Source organism: Bos javanicus, chromosome 28 (genome assembly GCF_032452875.1).
Source record: "Bos javanicus breed banteng chromosome 28, ARS-OSU_banteng_1.0, whole genome shotgun sequence".
NCBI classification, from domain to species: domain Eukaryota; kingdom Metazoa; phylum Chordata; class Mammalia; order Artiodactyla; family Bovidae; genus Bos; species Bos javanicus.
Window position 1 is genome coordinate 36,969,837 of NC_083895.1, and position 16,265 is coordinate 36,986,101.

Sequence of the window (16,265 nt, forward strand, 5' to 3'; positions counted from 1 at the left end):
AAGGAATAACCAAATTCACATAATTGAGTTTATAATTCTGGAATAAATAGGCATTTCTCTCTTTAGTCTTTGAATACAAATCTCTTATAATTTCAGACTTAGGCAGCCTTCTTAAGGAAATGTGATGTTTTGAAATGTTTGGTCATTTTTCCAAAGCAAATTAGTATGTGGTCACTAAATACAAAAAGATGAAAATTTAAATTGCCTGAATTGTGCCCCTTAGAAAGAACTGTTAACACTTGCATATGCTCTTCTTGTGGTTTTTTCAGTGTGTGTTTCATGTGCACATGCCTGACACATGCGTGGACATGTTCAAGAAACGGAATCATATTAAATAGAGTGTTTATAACTTACTTTTATCACTTAATAATGCACAATAATGTCATCTATCTTCCATAAATTTAAAAGCATGTTACATAGTTTTTTTCTCTTCTTTATATTAAATAGAATTGATCTATAATATATTAGAATCAGATGTACATCATAATGAATTCATATTTGCATATATTGTGAAATGATTGTCACAAAGTCATCAACACACATAGTTATGATTTGTGTGTGATGAGAGCTTTTAAGATCTGCTTGCTCAGCAATTTTCAAGCATGCAACTCAAGATTACTAACTATACTAATTTCGCTGTACATTGTATTCCTGGGACTCAATTGTTTTTTAACTGGACCCTTGTACCTTTTGAAGATTTCTGTCCATTGTGCCCACTTCTCAACCCCACCTCTAGCAACCACAAATCTGTTCTCTGTATTGTGAGTATGTTGTTTTTGTTCGTCTGTTTTCTTAGATTTCACATATAAGTGAGATCGTATGGTACCGCCCTTCCCTGTGACTTATTCCACTAAGCATAGTGCCTTCAAGGTTCACCAGTGTTGCTGCAAATAGCAAGATTTCATTCCCTTTTATGGCTGAATAATGTTCCATTGTATATGCACCCTGCATTTTCTACATCCATTCCTCCATCCACAGATACTTGGGCTCTAGGCTACATCCATGTCTGGGCTACCATGAATGACGCTGCAATTAACTTGGGGGTACATATATCTTTTCAGGTTAGTGTTTTCATTTTCTTTAGTTAAATGCTCAGAAGGGGAATTGATGGATTCTACGGTAGCTCTAGTTTTAACTTTCTGAGAAACCTCCATGCTGTCTCCATAGTGGCTGTTCCATTTGCATCCCTACTGCACAAAGCTTTCCTTTTCTCTACTTCTGCAACACTTCCTATTTGCTGTCTGATAATAGCCATTCTGAGAGGTGTGAGGTGACAGCTCATTGTGCTTTTGATTTCTATTTCTCTGGTGGTAAGTGTCAGGTGTCATTTCTGACAGAAACTTTGGTTCTGGGAAAGGGGGAGGGCAGGGAGTCCATGGTCCAGGGTAAAAGCTGACAGACTTGACTGCCATAAATACCGTGGCCTTGGGGCAGGGGCAGGTGCATTGTATGCAAAGCCAGGTGAGTCTTGGTTTGGATCTGCCTCCAATTCAGCAAGCCTGTTTCTTCCCTTGTAAAATGGAGATGTAGACACGCATTTCCTACGTCACCACTGGACCAGTCACCTGGAGAGGGAGTGTCTACACCCTACAGAACCCTGAAGGAATGCAAGGGCCCTGACCCTGCAGGCAGGTGGCTCCTCCAGGGCCAGGATCAGCTTTATGTCCCTCTCTTCTATGTCACAGGTTCACCAGGACCTGCAGGACGAGCAGGAAGGCCTGGATGGGTTGGCCCTATTGGGCCGAAAGGAGACAATGGCTTTGTTGGAGAACCTGGACCAAAGGGAGACACTGGGCCACATGGTGAGCAGCTGGGCCTGGAATGCAGGTGTCTGCAGATGGTGTGCTGCCGCTAGGCCATGGCAATAGGCGTACACAGATTCTACCCCAGGAAGAGGAAGGTCATTCTCAAGATGGCACAGGGTTATCTCAGGGAAGACTGGAGCTCCTGGGGAGGGCGGAGAGTGAGGGCAACATCTTTAGGAGGAGGCTGCCTATCTGACTTCTATTACAGCCCCATCTTTTACGCACTCATACTTCCAAGGAGATTCAGTGTCACTGACTGGGCTAGTCCTTTTTCCCAGGGCCTCCAGGTATGCCTGGACCAGCTGGAAGAGAAGGCCCCTCAGGGAAGCAGGGGAGCATGGGACCTCCAGGCACACCAGGCCCCAAAGGAGAGACTGGGCCCAAAGGTAGGTGGGTGGTATGTGCTGGGTGAGGGAGGGAGAAGGATGGGGTGATGTTGGCAGCCCTGGTGGGGACTAAGGTACATGCACAGTGCCTGGAGAGCCTGGAACCTCTGTGCCTGGTAGGCCTGGCTGGGCCTCTCCCCCATATTCTCACACTGAGTGAATTTCCTAGAGGAGACCAAGCAGTCAGGAGCAGTCTCCCAGGTCGCTCTTTTACCTGGAGCTGTGGGTGACAAGCTGCACTGCTGAAGAAATGGTACCTGCTGAGCACACTCTCAGCCATGTTTCTCCAATGTGTTCCTTCCTCAGGAGGAGTGGGTGCCCAAGGCATGCAGGGCTTCCCAGGCCCCGCAGGTCTCAAAGGAGAGAAAGGTGACCCCGGGGAGACTGGAGCCCCTGGACGTGCTGGGGTGGCAGGTGAGCAATCGACGTGGGGCTGGGCTCATATTCCCCTGTGCCACCACCACCAGCAACCAAGTCAGAGCAGGGAGAGAACCAGTGTTGGGTTTTGGGAACTGTCTGTCTCCAGGGAGAGGGTGGTGTGAGCAGCAGGGACTGTCTGTATTCAGGGAAGGCTGGTTGTTAGGTTATGGGACAGTCAGTGTATAGAGAGGATGCAAGAAGAGATTCCAGGCACAGAGGGACGTTTGTAAGTGGGAGGGTGTACTCCTGGGGATATGACAGTCCATGTGTGGAGCTTGGGGGGCATGAAAATGCTAAAATAAATGTTCAGCACTCACCCATTTCTCCTTATCTTATCCAGGGCCTTCTGGAGCCATAGGTCCACAGGGCCCTTCAGGTGCCAGGGGCCCCCAAGGACTGAAGGGGGACAGAGGTGATCCTGGAGAAACAGGAGCAAAGGGTGAGAGTGGGCTTGCAGGTAAGGAAGCCTAGAGAGCCCCATTAGGGTGTGGGGCAGGGAGTAGGCCTTATTCAGCTCAGCTCTCCTCTCAGGTAACCCATTTACAGGTGGGGGTCAAGCAGGAAAAGCTGACAGGGTGTATGGCGAGGTGGACTCTGGTCTTAGCCTCTGTGACTCGCTGGAGGAATACCTGAACAGATTTTCTATCTGATCTTTATGACAGGCCAACCTCCCTCTCCAGTTCATCAGATAACCTTGAACATCAAATAACTCAATGGATGGGAAATACTCAAGCTATGTGTATTCCTCTCCTACAACCATACCACCCCCTGCAATGCAAAAGGAAGTGCTATCAGATTCCTGGAATTTGGAATTAAAATGACATCTGGTTCACTGTCAGTGAGGCACAGGGACTTGTTCAGGGGATATTGTTCTGAAGAGAACCGCAGGAAATCCCGTGGATGCAGAAGCCAGCTAGGTCAGCAGAGGTAGGCTTCCTAGGCCTCTGTTCCACCTCCTTACCCCACCCCCAACTGGCGTCTCCACCTGGACTCTCTTCCCTTGAGGCCTGGGCTCTGAGTGACTCCAGGCTGTTCTGGATCTGTCTTCACTTGGCCTCTCTCTCTCTTGCAGAGGTCAATGCTCTCAAGCAGCGGGTGACAATCTTAGATGGACATCTGCGACGCTTCCAAAATGCCTTCTCTCAGTGTAAGAAAGGTGAGTTCCTGGACCTGACCCTAGCCAGGGCCTGAGTGAGGGCCTCAGACTTAGTCTAGGCTTGGCTTGTAGTTTGCTGGGCTGGGTCTATTTTGGACTTGCTGGGACCATGACTGGGACTGGACCTAGACCTGGGGCAGGAGCGGGTCTAAGGACAAGTCTGGGACAGAGCTGTACCCCACGTGCTCCAGAAGCTCAAGTAGATGCACGGGACAAGGAGGAGGATGCGGTCCATGTCACCAGTCAGCAGACCTTCACCACAGCCTACACTGGGCAGGGTCCTAGGACAGACAAGGGGTCACCCAACCCAGGATGCATTTCTTCCTTCTGTGGGGCCAGGTGGGCAAATGTCCAGAGAAGAAGCTGCACAGTCCATAGCAGCAGAGAATCCAGACATGATCCTGAGAGTGAGGGTGGGATGATGCCTGTGGGGTTCAAGGCTGCTGGGGACCTATCCTTGGTGTGTGGCCCCCAAGTATCTTACCCTAAAGATGTCCCTGGGTCTGGAAGGAATAGGCTGCCTCCAGTCTCTGGCCAGTGCTAGACTCCCCCTGCACCTCTTGTGGAGTTAAAGCAGAGATTCTTCCCTAAGCCTGGATCCTAAGCAGGCAGAGGCCTCTTGGAGCACACACATGAGTGCCCTGTGCCTTTGGGACGCTCCATCAACTGCCCCTCCAGCGTCTCTGCTCTCCATGATGACAGTTTTGAATGCACATCACTTATCAAACCTCACTGATCTAAAAGAATTAGAGTTCTCTGAAGGAGCAGAGCATAAAGGGGCCTGACTTGGTGAGACACAGGGTTGGGTCCTAAGAATTCAAGCCAACTAAATACTGAAGTAGTGGGATGAGAATTCTCAGCAGTTTATGTCTTCCTTCTTGCTCAATCATATTTACATGGCTGCCGTCTCTGGGGTTGCACAGAGTTAGACACGACTGAAGCTACTTAGCAGCAGCACTACTTACTATCTCATTGCCTGGTAGCTCAGCTGGTAAAGAATCTGCCTACATCGCAGGAGACCTGGGTTTGATCTCTGGGTCAGGAAGATCCCCTGGAATGGAAATGGCAAACCAATCCGATATCCTAGCCTGGAAAATCTCATGGACAGAGGACCCTGGTGGGCTTCAGTCCATGGGGGTCAAAAAGAGCTGGGCACAACTTAAAAACTAATCCTTCATGCAGACAGCTATAAACAAAGGTGAACTTGGCCATATGTGCTGGCCACCTGTGCATACCTAAACACCATCACTCAGTCCACACCACCTACATACATGAACACACATGCAGACATATGCACACCCATCCTGATGGACCTTGAGTCAGCCCATGTACCTTCAGATGGACTCACGGATGTACTCAAGCATGCACACACATACCCACCCAGATGCATGGGACATAAACCAATCATGGCACACAAGCTTGCACTGACCTTGTCCAGGGCTGTCTGGGCGCCATCCTGAATACGTGGGAAATCTGGTCTCCGATTGCTTGTTGAAGTAATCAGAGGAAAAGGGCAGTGGGTCAGGGTACAGCCTGGGTTCAGAACCAGTCCAGTGAGCCCTCTTAGGAGCCCAGAAGATTTCCATGCAGACTCTGGAAGTCAGAGCGGTGTGAATGGGATGGAATAAAAAGAGATACTTAACATGTCACATAGGGGCTGCTGTTTTGCAGTGTACCTTTTCCTTAGAAATATGAGATTAGACTCTGAAAAGAGAAGTGACTTTCCCTTGTCACCTGGCCTGTCATTGCCAGGGTAGGGCTGAACACATGACTTTCTGAAGCCCAGACAGGGCTCTCTCCAAAGCTGATCCCATCCTGCCCTCCCGCCCCTGCATAGAGCTCTCAGATGCCATCATCCCCTGCTCAGTGGTCCAGGGAGGCTGACTGGCTGTAGGATCACCTGCGAGCATATGGAAGCCAACACTGGACTGCCCCCAATACAGAGGCCAGCATTTGGCTGCTCTCAGATGCACCCCTGTCCTCCCCTTTCTCCTCACCCCTTCACATAGCATAGAACCGCTCAGACAACTCCACATGCCCAGTCATCATGCAAGGGTGAGACTGAGCCACCTGGTTGGTGTTTTACACACTCTTAGGAACTGCCCTGGACTCTACAGTGTCATTTCCCTGTCAAAGTCCTTCCTATTTACACAGTAATTAAAATGCTGGATTCTCGTGAACAGCACGGGGAGGAACAGAAAGTGCATGTGGGAGCTTTAGTGTCACCTTCAACAAGGTCTGATTCTCATCTACATTTGAGAGTTGGGTGACTTTGGGCTTCTTGCATAAGCACCTGAGATTCCAGGGTCCTCACCTCTTGCATGATGGATGCTTGGGAGCTAAGTGCCTTGCTTTTGTTCTATCTGGTGCCCTGGTACCCTCGTGGGAGCTGGGGACTCCAGTTGAAGCACAAGGTCTAGCTGCTGCACATCCCCAGCCTGACTCTCCTCTTCCCCTAGCGGTGCTCTTCCCTGATGGCCAGGCTGTCGGGGAGAAGATCTTCAAGACGGCAGGTGCTATAAAGTCATATTCGGATGCAGAGCAGCTCTGCAGAGAGGCTAAGGGACAGCTGGCCTCCCCACGCTCTTCAGCCGAGAACGAGGCCGTGACACAGATGGTCAGAGCCCAGGAAAAGAATGCTTACCTGAGCATGAATGACATCTCCACGGAGGGGAGGTTCACTTACCCCACTGGGGAAATACTGGTCTATTCCAACTGGGCCAATGGGGAGCCCAACAACAGTGATGAGGGACAACCAGAGAACTGTGTGGATATCTCTCCTGACGGCAAGTGGAATGACATACCCTGCAGTGAGCAACTCCTTGTGATCTGCGAGTTTTGAGCTCTCCCACCCACCCCAGGGAAGGGGGCAATGCCCAGAGCTGTGAGCTGCCAACATCCCAATAAAAAGGTGACCCTCTGCTGCTCAGGGCTTCCCCACTGAGCCATGGGATGAGGCCACAAGGCAGGCCTCCTATGGAACTCCTCCCTCAGCATAAAGTTTGAAACTGGCTTCACATCTGGAAGATTTGTCACAAAAAAGGGGGGCAGCCTGCAACTCAGGGGCAAGGGCTAAACAGAGGTCTCCAAGATGCCCCTTGTCAAAATCCAGTGTCTCCTCAACAAGACAGGTGTCTAGCCCTCCACCTCTGCCAAACGTGGACTGCATTTGACCCCACTGGTCACTGCTACCTCCTTCCCTTTCCTCTCCTGCCTTCAATCTTTTCATCCTTCAGCCTCTTTCACTCGTATCTCCTCTGCTGGAGTCCCACAGAGAGGAACAGGTGCCTCAGCTCTGGCTCCATTCTCTCCTTGCATTCACTCTAGGCTTTGGCTCATTCTCTCCCATGGTTTCAAATTGTTTCTATTGTTGCCTCCCCCAGGTAGAGCCCTGTTCAGACATCTCCTCATATCCCAGACTCCTCTCAGCAATGCAAGCTGTAGCCCTGGGGCTTGGAGGTCATTGTGGCTGCCTCTTGCTGGCAGGGAAGCACCAACTTCTCTGGCCAGGCTGAGTGGGCTTATACCCAGTAGACTCCCCTCACCCTTGACCACCAGGATTTCTTTCGTCCCATGGGAATGTGACTGTGGATGTCTGATCAGAGTATGTACCATCTGCACAGTCCTAATCCCTTCTAAAGTTTCAGGAAGAGAGGGTGTCCAGCTATGTTCAGATTCATCCCTCAACCTCTTCCTGCCTTGAGGTTCAAGGGATGTTTGTCTCCTCTCTGCCTCAGAGATAGTCTAGGCAAACCCTTCTCATTTTACAGACATAGAATCCAAGACACTGCATAGGTAGTGAGGTAGGAGACGGGGTGCCTCTGGGCTGGACCTCTGGTGTTTGTCAAGTCGAGTAAAATCAAGCTTTGTTCACACGTGGCACTCCAAGGACAAAGCTAGTGGCCAAAGCTGAGCTCTGCTAAAGCAAAGAGATAAGGAGCCCTCTTCTGAGTTCAATAAGGACTTCCCTGTCTACACATGCGCAGGAAGAGTTCTTGGGGGTCGAAAAGGGAGAGGCCCCACCCCATAATAAGTGGACACGCACCCATAGGTCTCTGTGGTGGCATCTATCTTAGAAAACAGTTTCACATGCACCTTTTGAGGGTCTATGGACCAGTCAGGTGTGAAGAAATTAACAAGGTAATTGGCCAAAGGTAAACAATGATCTGGAAGGACTGTCCTATATAAGTTAATTTATGTCACATCTTTACTGCTCTCCCTCTCATTCGGGACTCCCGCACTCCACCACAGGTGTGTCTCTGCTTAGCTCTGACTTACTGCACTCCTCCTCCTCATTAGAGACGATGCCCATACCCTTACTCTCTGGGGGCATATTTCTGCCTTCTTCTGTCTTAAATAAACAACCTGCTTCTCGGTGTGCTCTGCCATGCATTGTGCTGTGTCTCTAATAATAAACTTTGTACCTAATTATCATTTTTGCCTCCTTTAAACATTATTGCTTTCAAATGGGGGATAGAGCCAAAGTCACTTTGCTTCTAGCCTCCAGTTCCTGGTGGTGTGTTGACTAGGATTCCTGGGGTTTCATCCAGTCTACCCAGGTTCCATCCTTGGGCAGAGAACTAGATATCTCTTCAGGAGCGCTCACTGCTCTCCCTCTGAGATCAGGAGCACTGTTGCTACAACTCAGTCATGTAAAAGGCCATCAGACCCCAGAACTTACACTTTTGGCTTGTAGGTTTTTGACCATAGGCCTCTGTATATTTACTTGATTTTATTGACATATTACTGCAAAGAATTCCAGCAAAGCTATTCAAAACCCTTAAGGATAATGCCATGAGGTGCTGCATTCAACATGTTAGCAAATCCAGAAGACCTAGCAATAGCCACAGAACTGGAAAAAGTCAATCCTCACCCCAATTCCCAAGAAGAGTAGTAGTAAAGAATGTATTAATGTTGGACAATTGCACTCATCTTCCATGCTAGGAAGATCATGGTTAAAATGTTGCATGCCAGTCTTTAGCATTGTGTGAACCAAGAACTTCGAGATGCCCAAGCAGGGTTTAGAAAAGGAAGAGGAACCAGAGATCATATTGCCAACTTTCGCTGGATCATACAGAAAGCAAGGGAATTCCAGGAAGACATCTACCTCTATTTCATCAACTACGCTAAAGCCTTTGACTATGTGGATCATAACAAACTGTGCAAAGCTCTTAAAGAGATGAGTATACCAGACCATCTTACCTGTCTCCTGAGAAACCGGTACATTGGTCAAGAAGCAACAGTCAGAACCCTGTGTGGAAAAACTGATTGGTTCAAGATTGAGAAAGGAGTACAACAGGGCGAACTGCTGTTCCCTTGTTTGTTTAACCTACACGCTGACCACACCGTGAGAAATACTGGGCTGGATGAGTTACTAGCTGGATTCAAGATAGGTGGGAGAAACATCGCTACTTCAGATATGCGGATGATACCACTCTATTGGCAGAAAGCAAAGAGGAACTAAAGAGCTTCTTGATGAGAGTGAAGGAAGAGAGTGAAAGAGCCAGCTTAAAACTAAATATTAAAAAAACCCAAAAACTAAAAGCATGGCATCCAACTCCATTACTTCATGGCAAATAAGGGGGAAAGGTGGAAGTAGTAACAGATTTCCTTTTCTTGGGCTCTAAGATCACTGCCGATGATGACTGCAGCCATGAAATCAGAAGAAAATTTATTATTAGCAGGAAAGCTATGACAAGCAGAGACAGTGTGCTGAAAAGCAGAGACATTACTCTGCCAACAAGGCCCATATAGTCAAGGCTATGGTTGTCCCAGTGGTCATGAACAGTTGTGAAAGCTGGACCATAAAGAAGCAAAATGCCAAAGAATTGATACCTTCAAACTGTGGTGCTAGAAAAGACTCCTGAAAGTCCCTGGGACAGCAAGGAAATCAAACCAGTCAATCTTAAGGGAAATCAACCCTAAATACTCATTGGAGGGACTGATGATGAAGCTCCAGTACTTTGGTCATCTGATGCAAATGGCCAACTCTAAGGAAAAGTCCCTGATACTGGGAAAGATTGAAGGCAGAAGGAGACAAGGGCTTCAGAGGATGAGATGGCATCACCGATGCAATGGACTTGAACTTGGACAAATTTCGGGAGATGGTGCGGGACAGGGAGACCTGGTGTGCTGCAGGCCATGGGGTTGCAAAGAGTCAGACCCAAGTGGGTGACTGAACACACTGCAAAGAAAAATTTAAACGACATCTGTACTTCAGAAATTGGAATGAGGCCTGAAGGAACCACAGGTTCATGGAAAGGGGTGATGAATACCCCTCTTCCAGACAGGAAAGGAGCCACCCTTTCTTTTGTTCCCAGGGACCAGGAGGACTGACCTCTCTGGTCCTTTCAGAATAGGACCCCCAAGCTCCATCTGTCTTTCCAACACACTTGCAGCCACAGTATGTATATGGGACAGCATGTCTGAAAACAAAGCCACACCTCTCAACAGCATGCATGCAGCTCAGTCTTCGGCTAAGATCTTTCTCCTATTACTGAAAACATCCTCAATTCCTGATGGTATTTGAAATATAAATAGTAATGAGCAAACAGCTCTTCAGTACACAGCTCTTCAGTACACAGCTCTTCAGACCAAGGCCATGCCTGGTTATTTTCATCAAGGGAGTTTAGAGCAGACTGTTTTTATCACATATTAACTTATATGCAGAGTATATCACAAGAAAAGCTGGGCTGGAGGAAGCACAAGCTGGAATGAAGATTGCCAGGAGAAATATCAATAACCTCAGAGATGCAGATGACACCACTCTTAAGGCAGAAAGCGAAGAAGAACTTAATAGCCTCTTGATGAAAGTGAAAGACGAAAGTGAAAAGGTTGGCTTAAAGCTCAACATTCAGAAAACTAAGATGATGGCATCTGGTCCCATCACTTCATGGCAAATAGATGGGGAAACAGTGGAAACAGTGTCAGACTTTACTTTTCTGGGCTCCAAAATCACTGCAGATGGTGATTGCAGCCATGAAATTAAAAGACGCTTACTCCTTGGAAGGAAAGTTATGACCAACCTAGACAGCATTTCAAAAGCAGAGACATTACTTTGCCAACAAAGGCCCATCTAGTCAAGGCTAAGGTTTTTCCAGTGGTTACGTATGGATGTGAGAGTTGGACTATAAAGAAAGCTGAGCGCCGAAGAATTGTTGCTTTTGAGCTGTGGTGTTGGAGAAGACTCTTGAGAGTCCCTTGAACTGCAAGGAGATCCAACCAGTCCATCCAAAAGGAGATCAGTCCTGAGTGTTCATTGGAAGGACTGGTGTTGAAGCTGAAAGTCCAATACTTTGGCCACCTGATGTGAAGAGGTGACACATTTCAAAAGACCCTGATGCTTGGAAAGAATGAGGGCAGGAGGAAAAGGGGACGACAGACGATGAGATGGCTGGATGGCATCACCGACTCGGTGGACATGGGTTTGGGTGAACTCCAGGAGTTGCTGATGGACATGGAGGCCTGGGTGCTGCGGTTCATGGGGTTGCAAAGAGTCGGAAATGACTGAGCAACTGAACTGAACTGAACTGAACTGAAGATAAACAACTGGATCTAGTTGAGCCCAACGTAGGCATTTTTTTTTTTTCTGAGCACAGAGAATTCTGAATTGCCTTTAGAAGGACTGGCGGGCAGAGGCAGTCTGGCTTCTGCCTCTCTCTGTCCATCCTCACCTCTTTCCTTTCTTTACACATCAACTTCCTCTGCCTCCAGGTCTCAAGATCAGAGAGATCAGAAACTCTTGCTCTCTTGCTGACATCAATCCCAAACTATGTAGAAATTCATCTTCCTATTTCAGATGCCCACCTCTCATCCAGTCACCTCACTCTGGAACAGCATAGTCCAACATGGCCATGGGATGCATGGGAGGTCATTCTGGTCTGGGAAGGTGCTCTGTGGGTGATCACTACTCATCCCAATATGTAAGCCATGCCTACTTCTTGACAAGGGGAACTTTGTGACTCTATAGGAAGCAAAAATACTCCTGTGTTGCTGAAGTCTGCAAATGCTGAGACCCCAAAGCCTAGGAAGAAGCTTCAGGTCAACCTGTACCATGGGCCACGGGAGTCTGGTTTGCAGCTCTCCAGCACAGAGAATAAGTAAGTAGAGTCTTCAGGCTCTGCAGACACAGTCCGATTAAAGCAGAGGAAAGAGACAAGTATTTCAGAAAATGCAGGATTTTAACCATTCTTCAACACAGAGGTCTCTCCCTCCTACACCGTCAGTCATGAGCAAATGTGAACATGGATCTCCAATCACATCAGCCCCACCCCAACCATAGTAGCCAGGACCCTAGTTTAGTAGCCTATGTGCCAAGTAAAGTCAGAGCTGTGGGCCTCTTATGGTTTCAGTGTGTCTGTCCTCTGATGCCCTCTTGCAACACCTACCGTCTTACTTGGATTTCTCTTACCTTGGGCGTGGGGTATCTCTTCACCGCTGCTCCAGCAAAGCGCAGCTGCTGCTCCTTACCTTGGCCGAGGGGTATCTCCTCACTGCCGCCCCTCCTGACCTTGACGTGGAATAGCTCCTCTAGGCCCTGCTGCGCCCGCACAGCCACTGCTCCTTGAACGTGGGGTAGCTCCTCCCAGGCTCTGGCCCTGGCCTCGGGCGGAAGGTAGCTCTTCTTGGCTGCTTCTGCTCTGTCGCAGCCTGGCGCTCTCAGCTGCTGCCCCTGACCTAGGACACGGGGTAGCTCCTCTTGGCTGCTGCCCCTGACCTCAGATGTGGGGTAGCTCCTCCCGGCTGCTGCCCCTGACCTAGGACACGGGGTAGCTCCTCTCAGCTGCTGCCCCTGACCTCAGATGTGGAGTAGCTCCTCCCGGCCGCCACCCCTGACCTTGGACATGGGGTAGCTCGTGTCGGCCGTTCCTGCGCCGTCGCAGCCTGACACTCTTGGCAGTTGCCCCTGACCTCGGACGTGGGGTAGCTCCTCTCAGCCACGCTCTGTGTGCCATTGCAGCCGCCCTCACTCTGAAACCATAATCACAGAAAACTAGTCAATCTAATCACACTAGGACCATAGCCTTGTCTAACTCAATGAAACTAAGCCATGCCCATGGGGCCACCCAAGATGGGCGGGTCATAGTGGAGAGGTCTGACACAATGTGGTCCAGTGGAGAAGGGAATGGCAAACCACTTCAGTATTCTTGCCTTGAGAACCCCATGAACAGTATGAAAAGGCAAAATGATAGGATACTGAAAGAGGAACTCCCCAGGTCAGTAGGTGCCCAATACACTACTGGAGATCAGTGGAGAAATAACTCCAGAAAGAATGAAGGGATGGAGCCAAAGCAAACACAGTATCCAGCTGTGGATGTGACTGGTGATAGAAGCAAGGTCTGATGCTGTAAAGAGCAATATTGCACAGGAACCATAATGTCAGGTCCATGAATCAAGGCAAATTGGAAGTGGTCAAACAGGAGATGGCAAGAGTGAACGTCGACATTCTAGGAATCACTGAAGTAAAATGGACTGGAATGAGTGAATTTAACTCAGATGACCATGATATCTACTACTGCAGGTAGGAATGCCTTAGAAGAAATGAAGTAGCCATCATGGTCAACAGAAGAGTCCAAAATGCAGTACTTGGATGCAATCTCAAAAACAACAGAATGATCTCTGTTCATTTCCAAGGCAAACCATTCAATATCACAGTAATCCAAGTCTATGCCCCAACCAGTAATGCTGAAGAAGCTGAAGTTGAACAGTTCTATGAAGACCTACAAGACCTTTTAGAACTAACACCCCAAAAAGATGTCCTTTTCATTACAGGGGACTGGAATGCAAAAGTAGGAAGTCAAGAAACACCTGGAGTAACAGGCAAATTTGGCCTTGGAATACAGAATAAAGCAGGGAAAGACTAATAGAGTTTTGCCAAGAAATTTCAGTGGTCATAGCAAACACCCTCTTCCAATGACACAAGAGAAGACTCTACACATGGACATCACCAGATGGTCAACACCAAAATCAGAGTGATTATATTCTTTGCAGCCAAAGATGGAGAAGCTCTGTACAGTCAACAAAAACAAGACCAGGAGCTGACTGTGGCTCAGATCATGAACTCCTTATTGCCGAATTCAGACTGAAATTGAATAAAGTATGGAAAACCACTAAACCATTCTGGTATGAATTAAATCAAATCCCTTATGATTATACAGTGGAAGTGAGAAATAGACTTAAAGGACTAGATTTGATAGATAAAGTGCGTGGTGAACTATGGTCAAAGGTTCGTGACACTGTACAGGAGACAGGGATCAAGACCATCCCCATGGAAAAGAAATGCAAAAAAGCAAAATGGCTCTCTGGGGAGGCCTTAAAAATAGCTGTGAAAAGAAGAGAAGTGAAAAGCAAAGGAGAAAAGGAAAGATATAAGCATCTGAATGCAGAGTTCCAAAGAATAGCAAGGAGAGATAAGAAAGCCTTCCTCAGCTATCAATGCAAAGAAATAGAGGAAAACAACAGAATGGGAAAGACTAGAGATCTCTTCAAGCAAATTAGAGATACCAAGGGAACATTTCATGTGAAGATGGGCTCAATAAAGGACAGAAATGGTATGGACCTAACAGAAGCAGAAGATATTAAGAAGAGGTGGCAGGAATACACAGAAGAACGATATAAAAAAGATCTTCAAGACCCAGATAATCACGATGGTGTGATCACTCACCTAGAGCCAGACATTCTGGAATGTGAAGTCAAGAGGGTCTTAGAAAGCATCACTATGAACAAAGCTAGTGGAAGTGATGGAATTCCAGTTGAGCTATTTCAAATCCTGAAAGATGATGCTGTGAAAGTGCTGCACTCAATATGCCATCAAATTTGGAAAACTCAGCAGTGGCTGCAGGACTGGAAAAGGTCAGTTTTCATTCCAATCCAAAAGAAAGGCAATGCCAAAGAATGCTCAACTACTACACAATTGCACTCATCTCACATGCTAGTAAAGTAATGCTCAATATTCTCCTAGACAGACTTCAGCAGTATGTGAACCGTGAACTTCCAGATGTTCAAGCTGGTTTTAGAAAAGGCAGAGAAACAAGAGATCAAATTGCCAACATCCACTGGATCACAGAAAAAGCAAGAGTTCCAGAAAAACATCTATTTCTGCTTTATTGACTATGCCAAAGCCTTTGACTGTGTGGATCACAACAAACTGTGGAAAATTCTGAAAGAGATGGGAATACCAGACCACCTGACCTGCTTCTTGAGAAACCTATATGCAGGTCAGGAAGCAACAGTTAGAACTGGACATGGAACAAGAGACTGGTTCCAAATAGGAAAAGGAGTACATCAAGGCTGTATATTGTCACCCTGCTTAGTCAACTTATACTCTGAGTACATCATGAGAAACGCTGGGCTGGAAGAAGCACAAGCTGGAATAAAGATTGTGGGGAGAAATATCAATAACCTCAGAGATGCAGATGACACCACCATTATGGCAGAAAGTGAAGAGGAACTAAAAAGCCTCTTGATGAAAGTGAAAGAGGAGAGTGAAAAAGTTAGCTTAAAGCTCAACTTTCAGAAAACGAAGATCAGGGCATCCAGTCCCATCACTTCATGAGAAATAGATGGGGAAACAGTGGAAACAGTGTCAGTCTTTATTTTGGGGTGCTCCAAAATCACTGCAGATGGTGACTGCAGCCATGAAATTAAAAGACCCTTACTCCTTGGAAGGAAAGTTATGACCAAACTAGATAGCATATTGAAAAGCAGAGACATTACTTTGCCAACAAAGGTTTGTCTAGTCAAGGCTATGGTTTTTCCAGTTGTCATGTATGGATGAGAGAGTTGGACTGTGAAGAAACCTGAGCGCCAAAGAACTGATGCTTTTGAACTGCGGTGTTGGAGAAGACTCTTGAAAGTCCCTTGGACTGCAGGGAGATCCAACCAGTCCATTCTAAAGGAGATCAGCCCTGGGTGTTCTTTGGAAGGAATGATGCTAAAGTTGAAACTCCAGTACTTTGGCCACCTCATGCGAAGAGTTGACTCACTGGAAAAGACCCTGATGCTGGGAGGGATTGGGGGCAGGAAGAGAAGGGGACGACAGAGGATGAGATGGCTGGATAACATCACTGACTCAATGGACGTGAGTCTGAATGAACTCCAGGAGTTGGTGATGGACAGGGAGGCCTGGTGTGCTGCGATTCATGGGGTCGCAAAGAGTTGGACACGACTGAGTGACTTAACTGAACTGAACTGAACTGTGGGCCTCTTGTCAAGAGATGTTATGACACTCACAATGCCAGCTGACATCATGGCCCAAGCTGGGATCATTCCATGTCTGAAAGTGTGGTTGTTGTTCAGTTGCTCAGCCATGTCTGCCTGTATGTGATCCCATGGACTGCAGCACACCAGGCTCCCTGTCCTTCACTGTCTCCTGGAGCCTGCTCAAACTCATGTCCATTGAGTCAATGATGCCATCCTCTGTTGTCCCCTTCTCCTCCTGCCCTCAATCTCTCCCAGAATCAAGGACTTTTCCAATGAGTCAGTTCTTTGCAGCAATTG

The 16,265-nt window shown here is 47.6% G+C and overlaps 1 pseudogene; it reads left to right on the forward strand.

Moving 5' to 3' along the window:
• Positions 1-16,265, forward strand: part of LOC133240515 (conglutinin-like) — a 42,311-nt pseudogene that overhangs the window by 4,206 nt on the left and 21,840 nt on the right.